Raw genomic sequence first — 6,000 nt, forward strand, 5'->3', positions numbered from 1 at the left:
GAGGACTTTGTGAAATATTGCAAGGAAGACTTTGAGAAGAATTATTAGTTAAGGACAATTAAAACTAATAGAGAAATTAAGAAATGCAGAACAAGGGTTAAAGAACAGAAAATCTTCAGAGGTTATTGACGGAAGTCTAAAACAGCGTATAAGAAAAGAAGTTATGTTAAATGATTGTTGGAACCTATATGTTAAAAAATTAATAAATATATAAATATGAGAAAGACGTGAGCTGAGCTTGGGGAGGAGGTCACCCATTCAAAAAAGGGGGAACCAAAACAACAATGTAAAAAGATGAAGCCTTGTTGATGTTAATGGAATATGATGCTGAGATGAGCCGGCCGACAGCATGTGGCACGTGATGGCGCTGAGGGCATGGGCTGGTACCCAGCCCTGTGGCTGAGGCTTCACATGGATCCAGATGGGTTTCTTTGAGCCTCTGCTTTTGTTCTGCGTTCCTCAACGCCTTCCACCGAAGCCCAGCCTCTCCCTCCTCTCGGTTACAAAGTGATGCACTGGATGTTCCCAGCCGGGCCTCGGTTCGAATTATCGTCACCTAGTTAGCCATCTGGGACGCCAGTCCTGCAGAACATTGTGTGTTTGAAGATCCCTGCGGGGAGGGAGGGTAGGCGAAAGGCCAGCCGTTCATCTGCCTTTCTGGGGTGAGAAGCATTAACATGTCCTGGCGCTGTACTCAGCGAGACAGCACCATTCTCACACCTCCGGCGGGCTTTAAAAGAGGCTGGGATTAGGAAGAAAATGTCAACGGTAACCGGAGACAGCCCCCCCACCCTGCACACATTGCCGCGAAATATAGGCCATGGGCAGCAGTTCAGGAGGAAAGACACCCCTACCGTTGAGGGCTGAGCGGAGAGGCCACCAGCTGTTCCTGTCCTAAATCTTGGCACTGTTCCATGTATAATGCTCCGTGTACACTTGTTCCTGCCAGCCATGATCTGCCACACAGAAAATGTCTCCTTGCTAGGCCTGGTGTTGCTGGCCTGAACAGGGCCGTATCTACCGTTTGGCAGAGTGAGGTGGGTGCCTCAGGTAGGGTTTCTGGATCTCACTGTCCCTGACTCCAGGGCTGACCTGAAGTTTTTGGATTTGCCTGTCTGCTCCCAGAAGGCATCCTATAAAAGGGAAATTGCATGCAAAAATGAATGCGTTGTGCAGAATTGTAGAAATGTGTATAATAGTAGAAATGTGGTGGGAAATCCATGCAATTTTTCAGGTGTGTGCTTTGTTATTATTTTATTGCCGAAATTAGGCAAGCTGATTTAAGGTTGGAAAGATGAGAAACTGACTGGGACTGAAATGGATAGATGGATCTCACTGAGATCCGACTGCCAATTCAGATGACTTCTTTATGCAAAGTGTCAACTTCTCCATTGCCTCGGGCAGCGAAATAGTTTGAACCGGTCCCGGGCTCGTCTGAAGCAATAATAATAATAATAATAATAATAATAATACAGTGGTACCTGTGGTTATGAATGGGATCCATTCTGGAGGCCCGTTCACAACAGGAAAAAAGCACAACCCGCAGCAGCGCATCTGCACATGTGCGGGTTGCGATTCGCCGCTTCTGCACATGCGCGTGACGTCGTTTTGTGCGTCTGCGCATATGCGAGTGGCGAAACCCAGAAGTAACCCTTTCCGGTACTTCCAGGTCACCGCGGGACGTAACCTGAAAGAACGTAACATGAAGCAAACGTAACATGAGGTATGACTGTAATAATAATAGGCGGCTTCCAACAAAATATTTAAAATACATTAAAACATCAGTCATTAAAAACTTTCCTAAACAGGGCTGCCTTCAGGGCAACTGAGTAGGATTCAAACTCGGGTTTCTCCACTCCAGCCCAGCATTTCCAACCCACTGCTCCATACAGCTCTCTTTCGCATCTGTTAGGTTGGGGCAAGGGACGCTATTTTCCCCACGTGCTTGTTTGTTGTGCCTGGGAGAAAGGGTTTGGCTTTCCATGGACCAAAATGAACATATCAGGCAGGAGAGAGCAAAGGGCAGACATTTCCAGGTAGCTCTCAGTTTATGCAGAAAAGCAAACACATTTGAAGTTCAGGCAGGGCCAGACAAACATTGTATTGTGAGAGAGTGAAATGCAAGTAAACACAGCCCATCTGCAAAAGGAGAGTTTCGTGGCAATGTCAGCAAAACAAGAAGGAATCGAGAAAATAAAAACATGCAAGGTATCGCCACGTATTATTATTATTTTCTAACAAAAGCTTTGTCATGAGGACTAGGAGCGTGAGCATGGAGGGCGTGTCAGAGAAAGATACAATACAATACAATACAATACAATATAATACAATAGGTAAAGGTAAAGGGACCCCTGACCATTCAGTCCAGTCGTGAGCGACTCTGGGGTCGCAGCGCTCATCTCGCTTTACTGGCCGAGGGAGCCGGCATACAGCTTCCGGGTCATGTGGCCAGCATGACTAAGCCGCTTCTGGCGAACCAGAGCAGCGCACAGAAACGCCGTTTACCTTCCCGCCGGAGTGGTATCTATTTATCTACTTGCACTTTGAGGTGCTTTCGAACTGCTAGGTTGGCAGGAGCAGGGACCGAGCAACGGGAGCTCACCCAGTGGCGGGGATTCGAACCGCCGACCTTCTGATCAGCAAGTCCTAGGCTCTGTGGTTTAACCCACAGCACCACCCGCGTCCCAATACAATACAATACAATACAATACAATACAATACAATACAATACAATAATCTTTATTGTCATTGTCCCGTACAGAACAACGAAATTGAAAAATCTACATCAGACATTCAAAAACCAAGAAGCCTGCTATCCCAGCTATCCCAGCCTGGTTAGCCCCCTAAAAATTCTGATACCCCACAATTAAATACAATATACTCCCACAGTGACTACCTTACACTGCGTTTAAAACCAAAATCGCATTTGGATAGAAACTCTTTCTCAGGTGGCTAGTCCTAGTCTTTATAACCCTGTACCTTCTTCCAGAAGGCAGAAGCTGAAAAAGATCATTTCCGGAGTGCGCACTGTCCTGCGCTATCTCTGCAGCTTTCTTATGGCACCTGGAAACGTAGATTTGATCCAAGGTGGGAAGAGTGCACCCAATATTCTCTCCGCAGTCTTTACAACCCTGGACAGCATTGTTTTTTCCCTGACCGCGCAGCTCCCAAACCACACACAGAGACCATAAGTTAATACACTCTCAACAGTACAATGGTAAAATGCCATCAACAGGTCCTTTGAGAGATTATTTTTCCAGAGGATTCTCAGAAAATATAACCTCTGCTCTTCATCAGGTCTTTACTGTTTTCTCCCCAGGTTAGGTCATCTCTCAACTCCATTCCCAGAAATCGAAACACCAAGACCTGTTCCACGCACTTCCCCTCAATAATGAGTGGATGAATATTCAATTTACATTTCCTAAAGTCCACAATAATCTCTTTTGCTTTCTTTAAGTTAAGACAAGTGCTCTTGCGCTTGGATCCTGCTTGCGGACTTCCCACAGGCATCTGGTTGGCCACTGTGAGAACAGGATGCTGGAACAGATGGGCCCTTGGCCTGATCCAGCTACAGGCTCTTCTTCTGTGTGTGCTGCAGTGAACCAAGGGCTGACTGGTTGGACGCAGAAGAACGTTGGGAGGAAGCAGCTGGGGAACCCCCAAGGGAAGAAGGCTCAGAGCCCGGGGACTGGCGGTGGGACGACAATGAGCAGTCTGAGGGAGACGACTAGGAGGAGGAGATGTCAGAAGCTGAGGAGAGGACAGGGCTTCGTGAGCAGGGCGAGTCTGTGCCAGAGAGAAGTGCAGGATCAGAAGCAGAGGCAGCCAAGAAGCAAAAATGAGGCAGACTGCTGTAGAAGCCAGGGTGTCTCCCCCTCCTGCTACAACAAACTCCCTTCCTTTTTTAATATTTAATTTTCCAACAGTATTCTTACACAATTAAAACATTTTTAATTTTTCATATATCTGGGATTACTTGAATCCCCAGACTTCCCCCACCCCCTGGTTCCCAATATTTCTCTGTTCTTCCTACTGCATCTAATTACATTTTTCAACTTTATTTTATATCCATTTTTAACCTTTTAAAGCCTTATTACAAGTGTTATAACAATCTTGCTAATGTTTTTTTAAAATATCTACAGTGGTATTTCAGATACTCTATACATTTCCCCAACTCTTTACTGAATTTCTTATCTTGGTGCCTGATCTTCACAGTCATTTTTGCCATTTCGGCATAGTCTTGGTTGTCCATCCTTCCTTAGCTGGGACTTTCACCTCCTCCTGGTCTCCTAGAACCAGAAGAGGAATGAAGCGGAAGGAGCAAAGGCAGGCATGCAGGCGTCATCTCAGATCGTTTGAGAAAGACCCAGGAGGCAGTGGTGGCCACCAACCTTTGAAAGAGGGTTGGCGAAATTCCTGGAGGAGAGGGCTATCGATGTCTGTGAGTCAAGATGGTGATGTCCTGCATCCACTCTCAAAGGCAGCATACATCTGGGTACCAGCTGCTGGAGGTGCTGAACTGAAAAACAGCTATTGCACTCATGTGCTGCTTGTTGGCTTATTTTGTAATTTATTGAAACGACTACAGTGGTACTTAATCCATTCCGGAAGTTCATTCCAAAACCAAAGCATTCCAAAACCAAGGCGCGCTTTCCCATAGAAAGTAATGCAAAATGGATTAATCCGTTCCAGACTTTTAAAAACAACCCCTGAAACAGCAATTTAACATGAATTTTACTATCTAACAAGACCATTGATCCATAAAATAAAAGCAATAAACAATGTACTGCAGTCACATAATCAATCAATCACTCAATCAGTAGCTGAACTGGGTTCCACACAGTCACAAAAACAAAACAAAAAGAGCCGCAAAAACAAAAACACAAAATTAATAGCAAAACCACACAGACCTTGGTGGAGCACTCAAAACGGAAGCGTAACACTCAAAATGGAGCATGTTCAGCTTCCGAAAAAGGTTTGCAAACCCAAACACTTACTTCTGGGTTTGCAGTGTTTGGGTTCCAAGTTGTTTGAGTACCAAGGTGTTTGAGATAAGGTTACCAGATTTTTTTCAATTAATCCAGGGACACTTTTCAACTTCAATGGATTTTGTATGGAGACTGATTTGTAAATCCGGGGACTGTCCCCGGGAAATGGGTAACCTTAGTTTGAGAACCAAGGTAACACTGTATTTATGTATGCAACGACAGCAGTGCGGCTACTACTGACTCAGAGATGGAAAGAAGATAAAGTCCTGACCAGAGACGAATGGTTGATGAAGATGATGGACTGTGCCGAAATGGCGAAAATGACCAGGAGAACCAGAAAGCAGGGAGAGAAGAACTCTAAGAAGGAATGGGAAAAATCGATAATGCATTTAAGAGAACACTGCAAACAACTAAAAAGTTTGGCAGGATTTGAGTAATGCTTATACTAAACAGCTAAGGGAAAAAATGGATTATTTTAAAAAGAGAGAGAAAATAAGTGAAGCAGTTGAAAAAAGATTGATAATTCTGGTTTTGTTTAATGTTTGAATTTAAATTTGCAATGTAAAACTTAATAAAAAAGATTTATTTTAAAAAATTATTTATTGCATTTATATCCTACCTTTTCCACCAAGGAGCTCAAAGCGAAGCTCGTGGTTCTCCCCCTCCTCATTTCATCCCAACACCCCTGTGAGGTAGGTTGAGAGGCAGGGACTGGTTTCCAAGGCCGCCCAGCAAGCCTCATCTCTGAGTGGGGATTTGAACCCAGATCCCTCCCAGCTCCTCATCCTACGCTCTAACCACAACACCATCACTGGCTTGTCAGAGGAAGCCAGCCGACTGTTTTGAGAACAGACGCAGGCCTTGGGTCTGTTCCAGCTACTTCTCACGCTCCGGAGTTTGCCCTTTTTTTGCCAAGTTGGCGATAATTTGGCAGGGGTTTCCCCCTCGGAAATTCCCAGGTGTGCCGTTTTGCTGCCATGCCGTGTTCCAGCGCTGAGGCCTAGTGGTGAAA

This window comes from Podarcis raffonei, chromosome 14 (assembly GCF_027172205.1).
Source record: "Podarcis raffonei isolate rPodRaf1 chromosome 14, rPodRaf1.pri, whole genome shotgun sequence".
NCBI classification, from domain to species: domain Eukaryota; kingdom Metazoa; phylum Chordata; class Lepidosauria; order Squamata; family Lacertidae; genus Podarcis; species Podarcis raffonei.